Source organism: Balaenoptera borealis (genome assembly GCF_965194805.1).
Source record: "Balaenoptera borealis genome assembly, chromosome: 5".
Classification (NCBI taxonomy): Eukaryota; Metazoa; Chordata; class Mammalia; order Artiodactyla; family Balaenopteridae; genus Balaenoptera; species Balaenoptera borealis.
In genome coordinates this window covers 10,820,593-10,842,120 of record NC_138862.1, presented here as the reverse complement: position 1 = coordinate 10,842,120, position 21,528 = coordinate 10,820,593, and the positions used below count along the sequence as shown (strand labels likewise).

Genomic DNA, 21,528 nt, shown 5'->3' with positions numbered 1-21,528 from the left:
CATCTATGAAATCATACAAGGTTAGTTGGGGTGGAAACCAAGGTGGAACATCATGCTTTGCTAACTTCTTATGCACACGTGTGCACACAGTGCATGCACATGAGTGAGATCCACAGGGTGTCCTTACTGCCTGGCATGGCGGTGGGCTCGTGGGAGGTCCTCAATCAGTGATTTTTGGTAATGGTAGGTAAATAACCAGATGGATGGATGATTGGTTCAAAGTGACTTGGCTAGTGAGAAGCTGGACTCAAGCCCCGTTCCCCACTGCCCCAGTCTAGTGTCCCTTGTGGAAGGGCCAGAGACACTTCTCCCTGAAGATGTCGTAGTCTGGCACAGGGTCTGGTACATAATGGGCACCCTGGTAATGCTAGTAGGAAGAGAAGATGGGATCAAGGATGAGTAGGAGGCTAGGAGAGTATATATAGGAGGACCTGCACATACAGTGGTGGTCACTAAAGAGTTATTGATTCAGTTGTATTTGGGGAGACACAGAGAGTGGGGACCCTTTGATAATCCCTAGCACAAATTCTTCAAGATTTTCTAAAACAGGCTGGCTTTGCTCTAGCCATTCTCTGAGCTCCTTTGATATTCGGCAAAGAAAAGTTTTCTCTGAGAGTTGGGGAGGTGGATGCTTAAATCTCCTAAGCTTCCCCTTTTCCATCATTGATTTTCTCTGCTCTTTTTCTGACAGAGGGATGATTCGTAAACTGAGCTCGGTATCTGGGCAAAGTTGAGGGAGATATCTTCTAAAATATTTCAACTTTTATTTTACTATTTACTTCTATTTTATTTCAAAAGTTGAGTAAATTAAATTTTTTAAAAGTTGAAATAAAATAGAGGTTAAAGATATTTATGCACAGTTTGGTCATTCATGTAATCCATGAGATTCTTTTGTAAAATGTACTTTTTTTAAAGAAAAAACAATATATTAGGATAAGAAAAACTTATAAAACAATACAATGCGATGAAAAATAAATCTTCTTCCATGCCTGAGGCCCAGCCTCTCAGTTTTCTCCCTAGAGATATTCTGTGCATATTCAAACATATATGTAAGTATCCTCACTGTTTTAGTTACTTACTGCTGTGTAACAAATTACTCTGAGACTTAGCATCTTAAAACAACAAACGTTTATTATTCACAGTTTCTCTGCATCAGGAATTTGGGAGCAGCTTAGTTGGGTAGTTCTGGCTCCTGAAGTTGTAGCCAAGATATTTGCAGGGCTGTGGTCTCATCTGAAGGATTGATTGTGGTTGGATCCACTTCCACAATGGTTGACTCACATGGCTGTTGGCAAGAGGTTCAATTGCTCATCACTTGGACCCTCCCCACAGGGCTGCTTTAGTGTCCTCAAACATGACATCTGGCTTTCCCCAGAGCAGGGGGATCCAAGAGAGAAGAATGCCTTTTATGACCTTGTCTCAGAAGTCACACAGTCATTTCTGTCTTATTCTCTTAACTAAGTCCAGCCTTCAGGGAGATTGGAATTCCATTCCACCTTTTAAAGAGAAAGTCAAAGAATTTGTGGACATATTTTTTAAAAAACCACACCTACTTTTTTTTTTTTCATAAAAGTAGTACACTGGAAATACATTCAGTTATATCTTACATTCTTTACTTAACATATCTTAGAAACCATTCCCTATCAGTGCCTGTAGCTCTCTCACATTCTTGTTAAAAATTTTGCATTTTTCTAGTAATGGGTGTATTCTACAATCAGTTTCCCACTGATGGATGTTTAGGTAGTTACCTCTTTTTGATACGTTAAGCAATGCTATAGTGAAAATCCCTCCACAGATGTACAATCATATATGGAACCTAAATTCTTAGCAGTGGTATTGCTAGGAGGAAGGATATGCATATTTAAGATTTTGATAACTTTTATCAAATTTCCTCTTCAAAGAGGTTATATCAAATAATCCTCCCCTGACACCATACGAGTGCTGTGTTTGCTTCCCCACTCAGTGTATTCCCCAACTTTTTTGAATCGGAGAGGTGAAAAATGATGTCCATTGTCATTTAACTCACATCTCTTTTAGTATATGTGAGATTGAGTTTAATTTTATGTATTTAAAAACCGTTAGTATCTATTTTTCCGTGATCTGGCCACTTATGTCCTTTGCCCATTTTCAAATTGCCTTTTGGTCTTGTTCTTCCCGATTTTTATATGAAGGAAATTAGACCTCTGTCTGTCATATGTTGCATATGTTTTTATGGGACCGTTTTGACTATTTGTACTGGAGTAATTTATCCTTTTAGTCTTAGTAATTTCTTGTAATTGATACTTGGGAAAACAAAGCGTAGCCTGTGATAGCACTCTTAGAAACTTCAGCTTCATTTCCTAGAATCTTTAAATGCTCTCTTTTACTTTTTATCCTATAACTTCTTAAATCCTGAGGGATTAGGTATTTTAAATCTTGCCTCCCTACCTTTGTTTTTAATTAGCAGGTTACATTTTATCAAGCACACACCCTTTCAGGATCAAACTCTTTCTTACATTGTATGAATTCCTGTTCAAAACAAAGTTTAAAACGTATAGATAGCAGCATCATTTCATACCCCACCCAGCTCCATCTGAAAATGTAAGGTATATCACTTTGATCTTGGCTTGCCATCTTCCGAAATAGATTTGTGATCAGTAATCATCTGCGACGAAGCGATATCACAGTATTGTTTCCAAGGTTGTGTCTCCTAGCCAGATGTTCTTTTTTGGATTCCATCTGTTGAAAGAATTGACCAAAATGTATAGAGATTGATCACAAATCCTATCTGTAGAGGACCAGTGAATTGTGGAAGCCTACCCATAGCTTATGTTTGATGAGCAGGAGGATGGAAATATACAAATATCAAAGATTGTTTGGAAAGATAATTTTGAAGCTTCTGGAAGGGTAGCTTTATGGAGAAACACAGACCGTGTTGATATATACTTATTCAGTCTGCAAGGGAAAGTCTGATTTTATATATGCATGCAAGATCATCAGATTAAAAAAATTCTCCATTTTTACTACTTTTATGGGCTCTACCCCAACTTACTCTTTCTCTTTCCTTCTTTACTTGGTCATCCATCTGAAAGTTGAGTCTTGATATGGGGCGAAGAAAAGCTGCTTTTCAATCTTTCAAACTACCAAGTGGTATTTTGGACCCAGGTAGGCTACTGAAAGTGAATGTTTATTGAGTACCCACCATGTAACAGACACTGGGCATGGGGCTGGGGGTACTACAGTGACAAACAGTGATGAACACAGCTCCTGCTTTTCTGGAGCCTCAGCCTTAGAGAGTGATCCGGAAGGAAATAATTACGATGCCGTGTGAGGGAGGAGAATGTGGCGTGGGGGAGGGGTTGGTGGGACAGGTGGGCAGAGCGGGATGGCAGCCTGGGTGGCGACGGACAGAAAGGAGAGATTTGGCCTCTAGATCTCTGACAGCAAGGGCTCTGCCCTTCTGCTGTACTCCCCTCTACCTGGAAGATTGTGCTGTACACAGTGCGTGGATGAATGAATGATGGCAGTGAACAGACGTGGCTACTATATCAGGTGGACTGAATTGGGTGGTCAGCTGTGGTTTTTATTTTTTGTTTTTGATTTACAATGTTGTGTTAGTTTCTGGTGTACAGCAAGGTGATTCAGTTATACACACACACACACACACACACACACACACACACACACACACACTTTTTGCATTCTTTTCCAGTGTGGTTTATTACAGGATATTGAATATAGTTCCCTGTGCTATACGGTAGGTCCTTGGTCCTTGTTGTTTATCTATTTTATGTGTAGTAGCTTGTATCTGCTAATCCCAAGCACCTAATTTATCCCTCCTCCCTGCTTTCCCCTTTGGTAACCATAAGTTCGTTTTCTATGTCTGTGAGGGGGTGGTCAGCTTTTAATGGTACATTTTGCAGAATGTAAATTTTATGATTTCGTAGATTCTTTCCATCTAAGCCAGCAATGCCTCAACTGTCAGATTGCGTTTACAGACATTGGCTTTTGTCTGAGCATGGTAACTGACCAACTATTAAAGTACTAGGCCTGTTAAAAATCATTTTTACCTTTCTAATTCCATGGCAGGAGACAACGGTAAGGAATACAGTCGACGACCAAAATGGGGGAGTGATGCAGGTTACTCGGCGGTGTTCAGCTGGTGAACGGGCTGGTCCCAGGGGTTCAAGACAACTTCACACACTTGTCCGGTGTCTTGGCAGGTTGGCTGGAAGGCTGTGCAGCTGGAACGGTCAACTGGAGCACCTACAGGCAGCCCCTCCAGTATGCTGGCCTCAGGGAGGGTCAGTGGACAAGGCAGAAGCTGCACGGCCTTTTCCACCATATTCTAGTGGTTACCAAGTAGTCAACAGAGGTCAGGCCACATTCAGAGGGAGGAGAATCAGACCCCCCCTTCCCAATGCGAGGAGAGTCAAAGGATTTGTAGCCTTCTTTAACCCATCACATTATCTGATTTCAGGGTATGCCGAAATGCACACATCATTTATTTAGATCCAGGTCTTTGCTAACTTGAACTGTTTTAAGAAAATTTTAGCAGTGTGTAAAGCACTGGAGTTATTATTTTTTTTTTTAAAAGGAATTCCTTTATTTTTATTATTTATTTATTTTTAGCTGTGTTGGGTCTTCGTTTCTGTGCGAGGGCTTTCTCTAGTTGTGGCAAGCGGGGGCCGCTCTTCATCGCGGTGCGCGGACCTCTCACTATCGCGACCTCTCTTGTTGCGGAGCACAGGCTCCAGACGCGCAGGCTCAGTAATTGTGGCTCACGGGCCTAGTTGCTCCGCGGCATGTGGGATCTTCCCAGACCAGGGCTCGAACCCGTGTCCCCTGCATTGGCAGGCAGATTCTCAACCACTGCGCCACCAGGGAAGCCCTATTTTATTTTTTATATTTAGTGATGAGCAAAGCAATGTAGCTATAGTTCTTACCACAGCAAACCTCAACTCCATAACTATAATGCACAGGCAAAGAGGGTATCGAGCCCCGACCTGGGCCCCTCCATATGCCCTTTTCACAGTCATTTCTTCGTCACGTGTAAGAGCCAGCCACTTATCCTTATTGATATAAAGGAGAAGCAGTATGCGCTGGTTAGGTAGCTACTAGTATCAGTGCCCCCTTTTTGATTCGAGTGTGCAAGTTTAGAGCTGTTTCGAGAAGCGAGAGATTGGCTTCCCTTTTAAACCTGTGGGATTCTGCCTTCCGGCCAGTGAGACTCTTTGCTGGTGAGGGTGGCCAGTAGGAAGACCCTCATTACGCACCCCTATCCATCCTCCTACGGTGCCGCTGGCCCACCTCCAGCCACAGTGGGCTGTGGGGACGAGGAATCAGGGTAGGGGGGCACATGTTCTCTTCCCTGGCTGGGGGCGCACGAGGGGTTCTGATGGGGCCCTTAGGACAGTGGCCACAAGCATGACCAAGACATGCAGCACGTCTCAGCTGTCATGTGCTGTGAAGGTCACCCAGCATAAAGGTGTTATTGGAGATCCGGAGACCTAAGGCTTTCTTCCTAAATGAGGATGATTAACACTTTTTTATTGGTGCCTTTGGTGTCAGGGCCTTGGACACGGTGAGTTCAAAGAATCTTGGAGAGATTTAATCTCTCCACAACTTTGTTCCTTTTGTTTGAACTCCATCCAGGCTGGATGCCTTCAACTCTGTTCCCATAAATGGTCAGATGAGATGAAGTTTGGGTCGCACTCAATGGCTTTTTGGTGTCATTTAACTCTCTGAACAGAGAATTGCATGCTTAAGAAGACTCAGAGGTATTGACACATCAGATATGGAGGGAGACTTTTTTTTGTTAATGCCATTTTAACCAATATATTATGATTATTCGCATCATGAACAACAGCAATAAAGTAAGATTACTCTGTCGCTCTCCAGCGAGTGAGATTTGCTCTAGTAAGTACTGCGGATGCAGTGCTCTGCCCATCACTGGGTAATACGAAACAACACCATTGCTTTTAGACACTGCTAAAAAATGTTTAAACCAGTTCAAGTTAGTCAAGACCTGGATCTATAAATAAATGATTTGAGCATTTCAGCACACCCTGAAATCAGATAGTGTGGTGGATTAAAGAAGGGTACAGATCCTTTGACCCTCCTGCCATTGGGAAGTGGGGTCTGATTCTCCTCCCTCTGAATGTGGCCTGACCTCTGTGACTACTTGGTAACCAGTAGAATATGGTGGGAGTGATGCTGTGTGGTTTTCATGACAAAAGGCTGTGCAGCTTCTGCCTTGTTCAGTGACCCCCGTGAGGCCAGTATGCTGGAGGGACTGCCTGTAGGTGCTCCAGTTGACCATCCCAGCTGCACAGCCTTCCAGCCAACCTGCCAAGACACCGGACAAGTGTGTGAAGCTGTCTTGAACCCCTGGGACCAGCCCATTCACCAGCTGAACACCACTGAGTGACCTTGTCAATGTCACATGGAACAGAAAGATCATTTAGGCAAGCCTTACCCTACCCAAATTCCTAACTCACAAATCATGACATATAATAAAGCAGACAACTTAGGCTGCTAAATGTGGAGTGATTTGTTACTGGGCAAAAGAGAACTGAGACATGTGACTTATGACACTTCTAAGCTGGTGAAATCTGAGTGGGTGGAAAGATGGCCAAGGTGAGAGGTGCAGAGCGGGTTAAAGCAGTTCCAAGGGGGGTGGGGGGGCAGTGCAGATAAAAAGGAGGGCTCCATGTGGCCAGTTCTTCTGTTTGGTGCAGGCATTTTCCCCTTTGGAGTCACTCTAAGAAATGGAATACGCTCAGTCATTCAAGAACGTAAGCCACCAGGGTATAGAGAAACAGGCTGCGTTATTAAGCTGGCCTTCCAGAACAAGGTGTTCCTTTGTTGTAATAATTCCTTGTGAGAATTTTACAAGGAAATAAGCTTTTCATCTCTGTGTAAAAGCTTCAGTTGGTATCAGGCCATATTATTAAATAAGGATTAAAAATAGCCCGAGAGTTTTTAAAGCATAATTCATATAGGAGGATAAACAGCAAGTTTCATTTTGTTCGTCCGTGTACTTATGAGTTGATTCCACCCACTGTGACAAGGAACAGCGACATAACTAAGCCTTTGGCCAGAATTTAAAGCAGAATTTAAGAGCAATTGGGTTCAGTGATTAAGTTTGTGGGTCAAGGGTGGTCACCCACCTAATCCACCTAATAAGACATTGTTACGACAGTCGAAAAGAATAAATACTATACATACTTGGGAATGAATTTAGGTTTCATAGGCTTTTTGAAAAGCTCAGATCTGTTTCGAAGTTTTAAGATCTAAAATATATTCCTTAGGATCTAGGTGTAATGAGGAATGAAATCGTCCCTAAGTTCTGAGGTTATGGAGGAGTGAGAAGCATGTTTCAAGACAGAGCATAATCCCCTTTGTGGCCTGGACCGAGGACTCTAATAACACATTTTACTGATAAAGTGCAGCAAAGCTTTCCCCTCCTTGGGTGTGCGAAGTCAGTCTAGAAAATGATATCAACTGTGCAGTCATTTTTATTTCTTTAAGAAAAAAACACTCAATCCTCGCTGCACTTATGATACGTTTTTCCTTTACAGGCTTACAAGAAGTGTGATGCGTAATGTTTGTGTCATGGGATGAGCTAGTATAATAACAATAAACAATACCAACAGAGATAAGGAAATAAGGGCCACGATTCTTATCTGCAAGGAGCCTTGTTTCTGGCGCTGGGTTTTGTCGGTTGTTGCTGTTCTTGCTGGCTATTTTGTTGCTCCACCAGAGGGCAGAAGAGAAACCAGAAGGGGCGCAAGTCCAGGGGGCCAACTGGGCAGTTTCCTCTCCAGTTAGCGTTCCCTCTGCCTTGCAGAAAAGTTAAAGGAACTGAGAAGACCTTCAGATGGTCTGTGCCACACAGTAGTCATGGTGATGGTACAACTGGAACCGCTGGCCTTTTACCTGCAAGCAGCCTCTTACAGCCCTTCCTGTTGACCGTGGCAGAATAATGGGTGGTGATATGGGAGCCCAGCTGCGTGGTCCAGCTTTCTGTTCACCTGCCCACGGACCCTCGTCCCTCCTAACTGCAGAGTGTTCTGCCCTCTGGCAGCACCCCACATGGCTCCTTCCTGCCCTAACCAAGAGGTGGGGATAAGACCAGTGGAGACTTTGCTGGCACAGACTGTAGAGGAAGAAGGGAGATGGTGGTGCTGAGCTGAGAAAAGCCTGGGCAGAGGGTGCCGGAAGAGAGGTTATCGGACCTCAGTAAGTGGTGTGTCTCATGAATGTGGGTGTCCTTCAGTCTCTAAGGGAGACTCGCAAGTAGGAATTCCAGAATTTGAGCTAGGATATCAAATTCCGACGACTGCCATGTCAGAATCTCCCCAAAGAAAGCAGCTTTACTGCATTCCTTGCCCCTAACAGAAATTGTGAAATTAGTTAAGAATTTAGTACTTTAAGGGACTCTATCACTTTTCTATTGGTTTCTCCTCATGTCATCTCTGTCATCCACTTAAAGGGTTTATATACCCTTTAGAACACTTTGTCTTTCATAGGACACTCCTCTCCCAATTTTGCAGTTGATTGGGCATTTCTACAAAAGTTGTTCCTTTCGTTCTTGGCAAAGAAAATAATCTTCTGTTGTATCATTGTTTCCGTGGGAAAATCAGTGAATATATCAGTTCAACTCCATCATCTTTCCCAGGGCCACTTATTAAGCACGTCTTTCCACTAAAAGGTAGCAGCGGGTGATATCTCAGTAACAGAATTATGTTTTAATCTGCAGTCCAGATTTTCAGAACTATACCTTATTCTGGCAAATTAGGTGAATTGGCTTTTCAAGGTTTGTAGAGTATGATTTATTAAGTTCTTACTTCCTGCACCAATAACGTCAGAATAAAAATGGAAAGAGCTAAAAATCCCCTGAAATTATTAAACCGATTCACAGAGAATAGTAACGTGAAGTGAGTTTACGGCTTTAAACTGTGTCCACTGTAGGTGGGATTTCGGAATGTTCTCAACACAACGGGTTCCCCAAACCAGGTCAGGAATAGAGTAAAGCATGGGAATTCTGGAAGCTGACTCTTCTCTGGGGGGTGGGGTCTCTCCTTCTGCCACATTGTCGCCGTCCTGCCCACCTTGAGGATGTGCTGGCACATCAGACACTGAGTATTTCTGTTCACAGTGCGGTGGAGTGCTGACCGTCAGTGTGTTTTGAGGGGGTCATTGATTGATTGATCGACTCATGGATTCATCGATTCAGCAAACATTCTCAAGCATTCTTAAACATCCCAAATTCCATAAAAGAAAATCTTTTCTTTTACTATTTTTGCACGATTTTGTCTTTCAGAACGAGGTTTTGTTTCCTGGTTTGGGGCACCCAATGTTTTGTGCCATTTTTACCCTCGTGCCAAACGGGATAGTGCCAAACCAAGCCCTCTCAGCTGCCTCTTCTCCTGGTGTCGTTGGAGGGTCTCTATGACCAGGGTCTTGCAGATCATTATCAGTTAGTGTGGATTTGAACAGAGATGGGGTCCAGGGAACCAGAGCAGGTCTGGTTTACATGGTGCCCGAGGGTAGACTGGACAAGCATGGCATGTAGCCCACTTAGGATACCTAAGACCTAATAAGTCCTTTCCCTGGCCCTGTAAATCCCCTTGACTCTCTCATTTCCATATCTGTGTGGATGCCTTTATTTTGGCGACAAATAAACGAGAACCCTCACAAAATCTTCACATTCTATTTTCTTCCTGAAATACAGAGCACGTGTCTTTTCCTATTTAGTTAATTACCTACAGGCACCCTAGTGTACAATATTTTCAAGTTATTCTACATAAAAAGTAATATTTTGTTGCTTCATCTCTGAATCCCAGTTTTCCAAGCCTTACAAAACTGAAGTAAGACACTTCCGTAAGAAACTGGCCTTGCCCAGATTGGATTTAGGATAATAAATGAACATCTTGAGAAATCCCCAGCCTCTTCTCCTGTGGTGTCGGTGTGTCCTTCTCCACGAGGCAGATGAAGGGATCCATTGCCCTGGAACTGGATTGCTGGGACCACAGTAAGATTTGCAACAAATTAGGGACACCAGTTCCTGGCCACTTAGCATAAATGTCGTTTTTGAAAACAGGAGCCTTTGAACGGTTTGCTCATTGGCTGGTTTGTGAACCACTGCAAAGCTGGCCTCAGGGTCACTGTTTTTTCTGACCTAATAGGTCAGGGTTAGGGAATCTTGAAACAGGATAGCACTCCCTCCTTTTTCTTCCTCAGGGGTGAGGGTGGGGAGAGAGTTCACCAAAAAAAGCTTGTGGCACAGAAAAGACTTCTGTATAATAAAGCCAGGGCACTAGCCTTGGCCTTGGTCAGCCAGTTAGGTGTTTCTCCTAATTTGGAACTTGGCTGATCCCTTTTGGTCTGAGGCCACAGACCTTCCCTGTTGCGTGGGTCAAGCCAGGCCAGAGAATATAGTCATATAACTAACAGTGGGAAACGGGGGAAGGTAAAGCTTCCAGATAATTCTGTAATGTCTGAAGTCTTCTAAAATCTCTCCGTTCAAATTGCTAGCATCAAGGTTAGCATCAAGGTTAACATCAAAGTTAACATCAAGGTTAGCACCTTGTAGTACCACTACAAGGTGGTACTGTGTGCCTCTGCTCACTGACAAAGAACTTTCAAGTTCAGCAAGTTAATTATCCGTGACCTAGGAACCCCTGACTTTGTAAGAATTCTCAGATTACAAGGAAATACAAAATGAAATCTAGTTGTTAAAATGGGAGTAGTTACCCTGTCGAGCACAGTTCCAGGACAATTTTGTGATTTTCCTAAACTCCATACGTTTTTTGGGAGGATTCTGACTCTGATTTTCCTGCTTTTGAAGCAAAAAGCCAACTTTTCCTATTTTATACGCAATGCGATTTTATGTACTCCTGGTTGATTCTTTTGTCTCTTTTCACTGATACAAGATGACAGGCTGCTTTGAACCTAAACTTGTGAAACCTGAGGTTTCTGGTTAGTAATGCAGACTTACCTTCAACTCTCAGTGGCCAGGAGAAAAGGGAGCAGCGGGGAAAATTAGCAAGTTGATGTAACTTAGGTTTCTTAAACATGAAGATGTAGGTCTGAATTGAATAAAGTTGCATTGAAATTAAAAAGTGCCTTCCCACTATACCATTGATCTGGCATCTCCCATTGTGCATTGCATAATTGCCCGTCTCCTTTACGAGAAGTTTTGTTTGTGCTGGGAGCTGTTCATTTGTTTGCTCATCTTGTTGAAGTTGCAAAAACCATTTAGGGATAATTCCATTATTCCATTAAACAAGACAATGGCAGGAGAAACTGATTACCTGATTGACTAGACATTTCTGTTTGTTCTTTAAAATGAAGCAAAAATTTTCAGTGAATATGTCATCCATGAGATCTACTACGAACTTTAATTTAGAAAACCAAATCTATTTAGTACCCTAGGTTGCTACTTTTCAGTATACCTGATTTAATTAATTAATTAATTATTTTTTATTGAGGTATAGTTGGCATACACCATTATATTAGTTTCAGATGTACATAATGATTTGATATTTGTATGTATGGCAAAATGATCACCACAGTAAGTGTAGTTAACAGCCATCATCACACAGAGTTACAGAATTTTTTCTTTCTTGGGATGAGAACTTTTAAGATCTACTTTCTTACCAACTTTCAAGTCTGCAATATGGTATTATTAATTATAGTCACCATGCTGTACGTTACATCCTCATGACTTATTTATTTTATAATTGGAAACTTACACCTTTCGGCCCCCTTAACCCATTTCACCCCCATCCCCACCTCTGTCAGGCATCAACCCATTCTCTGTATCTATAAGCTTGTTTGTTTGCTTGTTTTGCTTTTTTTTTTTAAGATTCCACATATAAATAAGATCATATGGTATTTGTCTTTCTCTGTCTGACTTATTTCACTTAACATAATGCCCTCAAAATCCATACATCTTGTCACTAATGGCAATATTTCAATCTTTTTTAATAGCTGAATAATATTCCTTTGTGTGTGTGTGTGTATATATATGTACGTATGTGTGTGTATGTGTGTGTATATATATATACACACATATACCACATTTTCTTTATCCATTCATCTGTTGATGGACACTTAGTTTCCATATCTTGGCTATTGTAAATAATGCTGCAATGAACACGGGGGTGCATGTATCTTTTTGAGTTAGTGTTTTCATTTTCTTCGGATAAATACCCAGGAATGGAACTGCTGAATCAAATGGTAGTTCTATTTTTAATTTTTTGAGGAACTCCTATACTGTTTTCCACAGTGGCTGCACCAATTTACATTCCCACCAACAGTGCGTGAGGGTTCCGTTCTCTCCACAGCCTCTGCAACACTTGTTATTTTTTGTCTTCTTGATAATAGCTATTCTGAAACAGGTGTGAGGTGCTGTCTCACTGTGGCTTTGATTTGCATTTCCCTGATGATGAGCGATGTTGAGCATCTTTTCATGTGCCTGTTGGCCGTCTGCATGTCTTTGGAAAAATGTCTGTTCACATCCTCTGCTCATTGTAAAATCGGATTGTTTGAGGTTTTTTTGCTATTGAGTTGTACAAGTTCTTTATATATTTTGGATATTAGCCCCTTATCGGATATATGATTTGAAAATATTTTCTGCCATTCAGTAAATTGCCTTTTCATTTTGGTGATGGTTTCCTTCGCTGTGCAGAAGCTTTTTAGTTTGATGTAGTCCCACTTGTTTATTTTTGCTTTTGTTGCCTTTTCTTTTGGTGTCAAATACAAAAAAATGTCACCAAGACTGACGTCAGGGAGGTTTCTGCGTATGTTTTCTTCTAGGAGTTTTGTGGTTTCAAGTCTTGCATTCAAGTCTTTAATCCATTTTGAATGAATTTTTGTGTATGTTGTACCACAGTGGTCCAGTTTCATTCTTTTGTATGTTGCTGTCCAGTTTTCTTAACACCATTTCTTGAAGAGACTATCCTTTCCCCATTGTATATTCTTGGCTCCTCTGTTGTAAGTTAATTGACTATACATGCGTGGGTTTATTTCTGGGCTCTCAATTCTGTTTCCACTAATCTATGTGCCTGGTTTTATGCCAATACCGTATTATTTTGATTACTATAGATTTGCAATGTAGTTTGAAATCAGGAAGCGTGAGCTTCCAGCTTTGGCCTTCGTTCTGAAGATTGCTTTGGTTATTCAAGGTCTTTGGGATTTAATTTTATATTTTGAATACCTTTCATAGCTATAGTGACCAGCTGTAGTAATTAATATGGCTTCTTAAGAGTGCCTTGAACTTTTTGGAATGAGATCTGACAAGCATACCTTTACAAAAGGAACTTTAATGACTTTGCCACTTCATCAAACACCTGTAAGAAGGTGTAGAAAGTGTTGCCACAATGGACCTTTTCATGCTGTGTATGAGGAAATGGACAAACAGTGTCAGCTTGTGGGAAGGTTAGAGGTTTCTGGGATTGGTGTCCTCCCCTGGGTTGGCCCTGGAGAAGACAAGAGTAACCAGCACCACTTCTTAACAGACAGTGGCTTTTTTTCTACACAATTCTCTGAGATTCAGGCTTTTGTGGAAGGCGGATGTGGGCATTTTTAGACAGGTGGATTCTCCCAGCACTCACATATCATACCATTCAGGTGACCCCTGCCTTCTACCTGGAAAGTTAATCACAAAGCCTCTGATTTCTGCCATCTTTCAATGTTAAAAGGAAAGCATTCTAAAATCCACAATAAGAATTCCCTCAGTAACCTTTAAGATATTTCCGATTAACTGACTAGTTTCAGATAGAACAAAAAATATTATAAAATTCCCAGTCTCCTCCTTCCCTGACCCAGATCTATACAACTTTCATAAGTTGGCCATCGAAACCAACATGAGTGTCTTTAAGGCACTAGACATTCATCTTTGTAAATAGATAGTTTCAGACCTTTGGCCTCCTTAAAACTTATGAACATTACAAAGAAAAATAGAGAGGGAGTTCGTTTATTTTTCAGGAAACTACATGTTTCTAAAGGATTTTGCAAAAGAACTAGAGTATTCTGAACACACTGAATCTGAACACTTTTAGAGAAAATCAGAATTTCTTTTTCATGGTCTGCTCTGCCCAGCATATGGGGTGACCCTACTCTCCCACCCACCACGCTCCCTCCCTCCTCTCCCCATGGTTGCTCAATGAGAGTCCAGAAATAATTTGCAAATCTTCAGTTGTTATTTTCCTATCATGAGCAAAGTGTGCTCAAGTCAGCTGCTGATCTCACAGAGAGTTGCATTAGTAAAGGCGTTACCGTTTGGGTCCCAGTTGTGTTTGGTACCCTGTTATTGCAGTGCCAAGGACAGGAAGACAGTGCCCTCTTTGGGTAGTTTTCCTATGGGGTCTCAAGGGGATCATGGGTATGGAGACCAAGGCACTCTAGTCTTTCCAGGACTTTCCTGGTTTTAAAACTGACAATCCTGGGTAGCAGGAAACCTGAGTCCCAGGCAAACTGGAAAGGTTTAGCCTCCTACCGGGCCTAAAAACTTATTTGTGACATTTTCCACCAGACCCTAGTGAGGAATGGGTGTGTTTAAAGGGAAGGTGATAAGTCGGGAAGTGCATCTCAAGACCACTAGGGGGCGCTAATAACCTCTTGAAGACCTTGCACACCTGACGCCAGAGTCCTTTTGAGAAGGCAGGTTCTAAAAACCATAGTAAGGAACCAAGATTAAAAAGAGCAAAATGTCACGGTGGATCCCTCATCTTGAGAGGATGATCTGTAACTGTGCCTTGTTAGATTTTTGGCCAGATGTATCCTCAGATCGGTTTTACCAAATTAAAAAATTTGGGGAAAAATACAGCCTGCTGAGTCAAGTAGTCAAGCCCCCTGTGTTAGGGGCTTGTCCGCCAGACTCTGTGGCCCCATAGGTGACGTGGAGGAATGAGCAGGCCTCCACATAATTCAGATCAAAAAGGCTATTGTAATTCACAAGTCCACACAGAGGAGCTGTGGTCTTGGCTTGGCTACTGGTGGGCTCAATACAGAGCTTCTTCAAATGACAACATTGCAGATCCCTGGCAAATGAGGAGAGGCTCATGCAGGAAGTTTCTAGAAATAGGCTAAGTGCTGCCTACTTCAGGGTTCATCCTTCTGTGTGACTGATGTGTGGTTGATCCACTGAATCGTCTTAGGGAAAGGTTTAGGATTCCCATGTGGAATCATTAGCTGTATTAGTTTTCTATTGCTGCTGTCACAAATTACCACACACTTGGTGGCTTAAACCAACTCAGATTTATTATTTGACAGTTCCACTGGGCTAAAACTAAGGCACCAGTGGTCCTCCGTTTCTTTCTGGAGGCTCTAGGGGAGATCCATGTCGTTGCCTTTTCCAGCTTCTACGGGGCACCTGCATTCCTTGGCTTGGGGCCCCCTTTTCTCCATCTACAAAGCCAGCAACATTCATCTCTCTGACCATTGTTCTCTAGTCAAATCTTCTCTGACCACAGCTGGGAAAGGTTCTCACTTTTGAGGATGCATGTGGTCAGACTTGGCCCACCTGACAACCCAGGGTAACCTCCCCATCTCAAATCCATGACCTCCGTCGCATTTGCAAAGTCCTTTTTTGCCATGAAGGTAACATATTCACGGGTTCTGAGTATTGGGATGTGGGCCTCTGAGGGGCCATTATTCTGCCTACTGCACTGGCAAATAGACTTTGAACTTGTTCTTTCACATTCTGTCATTGTCACCCCAGGCCATGGCTAGAATGAGTTGCGGTCAAGCATAGACCTACTTGGAAAGTTAATTGGTGGTTATTTTCCTGGCTGCTTCTGAGATTGCCCACCAGTCCTTAACCAATGCCTTCTCGGACTCTGAAATGAGAAGGGCAAGTCCAAAAAGTCCTTTTTCTACCGCAGGCAGTGGTCTTGCTTTGTGTTCAACACTCTGGTGTTTTTATTGAAAGCTGTTTATGGCCAAGATGAGGCATTTGATTCTACCTGCCTTAAAAATCCCAGACCCAAACTCTTTTGGCCACATGACAAGGAACAGGCTATGTGGGCTGTGATGGACTGGATTAGAGTAGTTTTGACAGGATCTTTCAAGGAGTACCTTGACGCTGCCTGCCCTGCTGGAAGAAGAAGTGGGCTGTCTGCACAGCTTTGCTGGACTCCCCAGTTCTCACAGGTAGATGCCAGCCCTGCACTGCTGTGTGTGTCCGGGAAGGGGGTGCTCTGTTTTTAACCCGGCAGGAAGACTGTTTGCCTCCAAGTGCGGGGCTAGGGGATGCAAGACAAGCTCACTGTCGTCTTGACTTCTAGCAAGAAGGTTTCCTAGGGTGGGAACAGAATATGTAGCACACAGCCAGAGGCTCCCTCCACGCCCCCAGCCCACTTGGCTACCAAAGTTGTCCCCCAGGACTGTGAAATGTCCCAAGCACTCTTTGTCCTTTGCACTTTTCACTTGCTTCTGCTGTGTGTTTTATTATCATGGATTCCTGCAAGTTGCCTCCAAGTCACCTTACTGAAAGGAGGTGGGGTAAAGCAAACAAGCAGGCTACCCAACCAGCGCCCTTTGTGCTGAGGAGCGGCCCTGCTGGAGCTGGAGCCTCTCCATTTGGACATGGGCCAGTGTCCAGAGTGGGATGAAGAGGACAGCATCTAGCTGATTCCTGGGCTCAAATCCGACTGTGAGACCTTCTCACCTGCATAATGAGATAGTAATGGTACCTACATCTAATAGGGTTGCTCTCAGGATTCACTGAGTTAATAAAAGCAGAGTGTTTAGAACTATGACTTGCAAAGAGTAAAGGCTATGTAAGCGTCAGTTGCTATCTCATCATCACCATCATCATCGTCATTTCATAAAATAGCCATTTTGTTTCTAATGACGTTTGTAAGTGACAGATCTGGAATCTGTGAGCTTCTTAAGGCCTTGGGGTGAACTATTTTGAGAAGATGAATCTACTTATGTGTCTTCTTTTTCAGAATGAGAGGTGGGAGCTGAATTCCAAGCTGATACTTACTAATCACATTGATCTTTCCAGCCCTAAATTCCCCAGAGGAGGTGTACACTCAAGTCTGCCAGGGTTTCTCCCAGCCGATGACCTAGGGGATACCTGGAAGGTTTTCCTATTTGGGACAGAAGCTCTTGCTGTTCTTTTTGACCCAAAGGGTAATATGGAGGATCAAACAGAAATCATGGCCTTTGTTGAGGTCAATTTAAGGATTTAAGGGTGAGCAGGTCATGGTTTCTGGCCCACTAGTGCGGTGCCCTTTGGTCTGGAGTGTCTGTCACACCCAGAGATGGGCTATTCTGGGGTGGCTTTGCCACCTGAATTGCACCACCAATTTTTAAAAGTTTTTCATTATTTTATTTCTTAGCTCTCAGTGATACTCTGCCCTCTTCCCTCTCTTTGTGCACCTCGTGGTTATGATTGTTAATCTTAAGAAAGTACTATGCAAATATACGTATATCCGCACTACAGTTTTTTAAAATCTCAGCTCTTTATTGACGATACTCAAATAAGGTAGGTAATCTGATAAGGAAAAAAAACAGAAACAAACCCCAAATCAAGCAAGAATACCGAAAAGAATTCAAGGTTTTCATCCTCTAACTTAAGAGGAAGGGGAAGGCACTTAGTCGGTCTTTCCTTCTGCTGGTGTCCAGTTTCTCAGGGCTCCCTCAGTTTTCTGAACCAAGCGCCACTAGAGGGAAACAGGAAATTGACATATATTAATATGTGAAAGTGTGGAAAGGTGAGTCTCAGCCTCCCCATGTGGATGTGTTCTGATTTCATTTCAGTTTGTTTATTTTCTTTCTTACCTAGAGCTTCAGAGGCTGAACCTAACAGTGTAGAATAGATCTTGACTGAAATACTAAACGATTCTTCCAGTGGCTATGGTTTAACATGGGCTGGTACCCAGCATCCACAGTGTCCACAAGGGAGGACAGTTTCTTTATTTATCTTTATTTATCTTTATTTAATTTAAATTAGTTTTTATTTTTATTTATTTTTAAAATGTTTAATTGAGGTATACTTGACATACGTTATATTAGCTTTAGATATACAACATAAAGATTCAATATTTGTATGTATTTTGAAATGATCACCCCAAGAAGTGTAGCTAACATGCCTCACCACACATAGTTATGACATTTTCTTCTTTCTTGTGGTGAGAACTTTTAAGATCTACTCTCTTAGCAACTTTCAAGTATAAAATACACTTTTATTAACTGTAGTCACCATGCTGTACCTTACATCCCCAGGACTTATTTATTTTATAAATGGAAGTTTGTACCTGTTGACCCCCTTCACCCATTTCACCTCCCCCTGCCCCGCTGGCAACCACCAATCTAGTCTCTGTAACTCTGAGCTTTGTTTTGTTTTAGATTCCACATATAAATGAGATCAAATGGTATTTGTCTTTTTCTGTCCTCAAATGCCCTCAGAGTCTATCCATCTTGTCACTAATGGCAGGATTTCAAATTTTTTAATAGCTTAATTATATTCCATTGTGTATACATACACCACATTTTCATTATCCATTCATCCATCGGTAGACACTTGGTTGTTTCCATATCTTGGCTATTATGGATAATGCTGCAATGAACATGGGACCCTTGGTTGTTTCCATATCTTGGCTATTATTGATAATGCTGCAATGAACATGGGGGTGAATATATCTTTTCGAGTTAGTGTTTTTGGGTCTGTCACACCCAGAGCTGGGCAATTCTGGGGTACAGTTGCTACCTGAACTGTACCACCGATTTTAACTGCTTCTCTTTCCCGAAGGTGGCCTGACAGCTGGGAGGGGAGATGCCGTTCCTGTATTAGCTGGTTCTGCGCAATTTGGGGAGTTTGGCAGGCTTGTCTTAAACTCTCGCCTCCTTTCCTCACCCCAGAAAGCCTCAGCCTCTGTTCATCTGTTCTCCCTCCCCGGGAGCTGATAATCCCAACTCCTCAGCATTCAAGAGATCAACTACCTAGTCTGATCAATGGGTTACGTTCATCTGTGCTGATGGTCTCCTGATTAAGGAGGAACAAAGCCCCACTTCTAGGTTACTAGGAGGTCGTTAATAATGTTTTTGATCCTCACAAAAAATAAAGCTCTCATCTGAGTGGACAATAGGGTGACCAGCCGTCCCACCTTGCCTGAGACTTACTAGGGGGGATGAGGGATTCCCGACTTTAAAAATCACGGTCCCAGGCAAACCGGGTCACCCAGCGATTGTCCTTTTGGGCGGGTGAAGAAAGCAGCCCCAGGATGGACAGGCTGGGGAGGAGATGGGGCCGATAAGGCTGGGCTTGCTGATATCATCCCCGGGGGTGAGGCGTGGCTTCTCTGTGTTTAAAGGAACTCCCCATGATCAGGAGCTTCTTAGAACTTTTGAGGACAGTGACCCTTGGCTCCACAAGGTGAGTTTTCCTGGAGTGACTTCCGTGGGGCTGACTGTGCTCTGTGACGCTGCCAGGGGAGCTGGAGGAAAATGAATGTGTCATGGGCACTGCCAGGGAAAAGGCAGTTAATCGCCGGCCCTACAGAGGCCGATGCGGTCCTCCCTGGAGGGATGGAACCTACAGAAAATAATTAGCAAACAGTTTGGTACTAAACCAGGCAGAGCTGACTCTATTGTCAGTGAACTTCAGTAAAAGCAAAAAGAAATGCCGACCAGAGAGTCATAGAAAAGGATACAGAGCTGGAAAAACTCACTGACCTGATCTGAGTAGGAGTGAGGTGGTAGCAGGTAGACAAGGGGGATTTCGGGAAGGTGATGTGGGATATTTTAGGACAGCATTTAAGGGGGGTAACTGGCTTGACTGGCCGGCATATATTAGATGGTGGAGAGGAGGGGAGGGGGAGGGGGGGGAGGCAGAGGAGGGAAGGAGGGAGTCAGAAAGGAAGGGAAAGGGGAGGCAGGTGGGGGGAGGGAGGAAGGAGAGAGGGTGTAACAGAATGTTTCCGCCTGTGAGGCATCGTTCTGTGTGTTTTCTGCTTAATGTCTAATTCGTTCTCACCCAACATGGGGGGGCAGGTAAAATTAAGCTTATGCTGTAAATGAGCAAAGAGCTGCGCTGGAAGGTTAGGTACTTTGCCCTGGTCACACTGCTTGATAGCAGTGTAGTTGGAATTTGCACTTGAGCAGCATTCCAGCGGAATGAGCTAAGGACAGTGGCATCTGGGTTAACCTTATCCGGGATACGGGAATCGGAGGGGCTAGAAAGCCCAGGCAGAGAGACCCGGCAGGAGGCTGCTGCAGGAATCTGAGTGGGAGGCTCGGAGACACCGGCAAGAAGGATTTCAAAGGAGGAAGGCTGTGCTGGGGTCTGAGTGAAGTTCAGGAAAAGGGTGAGAGATCTGGTTTTCATCGTGAGGACCTGGAAAGAAGCTGGGACCATTAACTGGATCCAGTTTACAAGAACTCGAGTGATCTTTGTTCACCTAATCCTGTTTGGGTTTTTGGGCAGGTTATTTATTAGTCTCTCTGCACCTCAGTTTCCTCATCTGTAAAATGGAAGTTGAAATAGGACATCTTACAGGAGTTTGAGAGGATTGAATCTGATCACGTCCATAAATAGTTTGGAAGGATACTTGAAATCAGAGTTGGTCTTCAAGAGGTGTTAGTTTTTAAAAATCACCTTCAAAATCGCTGATATGGGAGGACATTTTCTTCAAAAACATTCTTATTGGACAAGGACGAGATGGGATGGCTTGTTTCTCCCCCAGTTAGTTAGCATAGCGTTTCTCCACGTGGATCTGCAGTTCCAGCGTGTTGAACGCCAAGTCCTGATGGAAGAGTGGTTGCTTTCTTCTCTCATTACACGGAACCCACTCTCCCCCAGGTGATCACGGACAAAAGACAGAGGCCTTTGGTGTCATTTCTTGAAAAGTAAGCAGCTTCCCTGGGCTTGTCAACCCTGCCATCGGTCAGGTGCACCCGGTTCTCCTGACGCTCTTTCTTCTGGACTTTTCCCCAAGAGGTTGGTGTAACTCCCAGACACGAATGCCAGGCCAGGGCCCTGCTATTTTGCCTCCTGGCTAAAGATCTGTTTGCTTTTGCAATTAAGAAAACGACTGCAGTTGTTAATTTTCACTTGGAATAGATATAGGAGGTGTTAGGTTTTGGGGGGGAAAAAATTCAGTGCTTCTTTAAGGCCTATACGGTTTGGCATGAAAATCACACTAATTGAGCCTTGTTAAAAAGTACCCTAAGTTCCATAATTGTCTGTTCTGGGGCTCTCAGATTTGGAAGAGTAATGATGATGATGGAATAGCTGCCTTTATTGGGTGCCCAGGAGACTCAAGTGTATCACACAGAGATCTTGCGAGGCATAGGGATTTTTATCCCTATTTTTTAAATGGAGAAACTGAGGCTCAGGGAGAACAAATGAATTGCCCGAGGCCACTCGTTTAGTAAGTAGTGGGGCCCAAGTTCACACTGGCTCTCCCTGGCCCCATACCCATTCCCCTGGACCATGTGTCTCCAAGAGACCTCATGTTGCTCAAAATGGAAACTTCAGTGTGTCCGGCAAATGGAAAGAATTATACGTTTTTTTCAACTTACAGATTA

The 21,528-nt window shown here is 43.2% G+C and overlaps 1 protein-coding gene across 3 annotated transcripts in view; it reads left to right on the top strand.

The window, feature by feature from the left end:
• Nucleotides 1–21,528, top strand: part of CLIC6 (chloride intracellular channel 6) — a 46,605-nt gene that overhangs the window by 9,132 nt on the left and 15,945 nt on the right. The window contains exon 1 of one of the 3 annotated variants that reach the window (XM_082395064.1): nucleotides 20,155–20,306. The exons of the other annotated variants lie outside the window; for them this stretch is intronic. The gene's annotated coding sequence lies outside the window, so the exon portion shown is untranslated. Of the gene's footprint in view, nucleotides 1–20,154; nucleotides 20,307–21,528 lie in introns of those variants that run through there. 3 annotated transcript variants of the gene reach the window in all.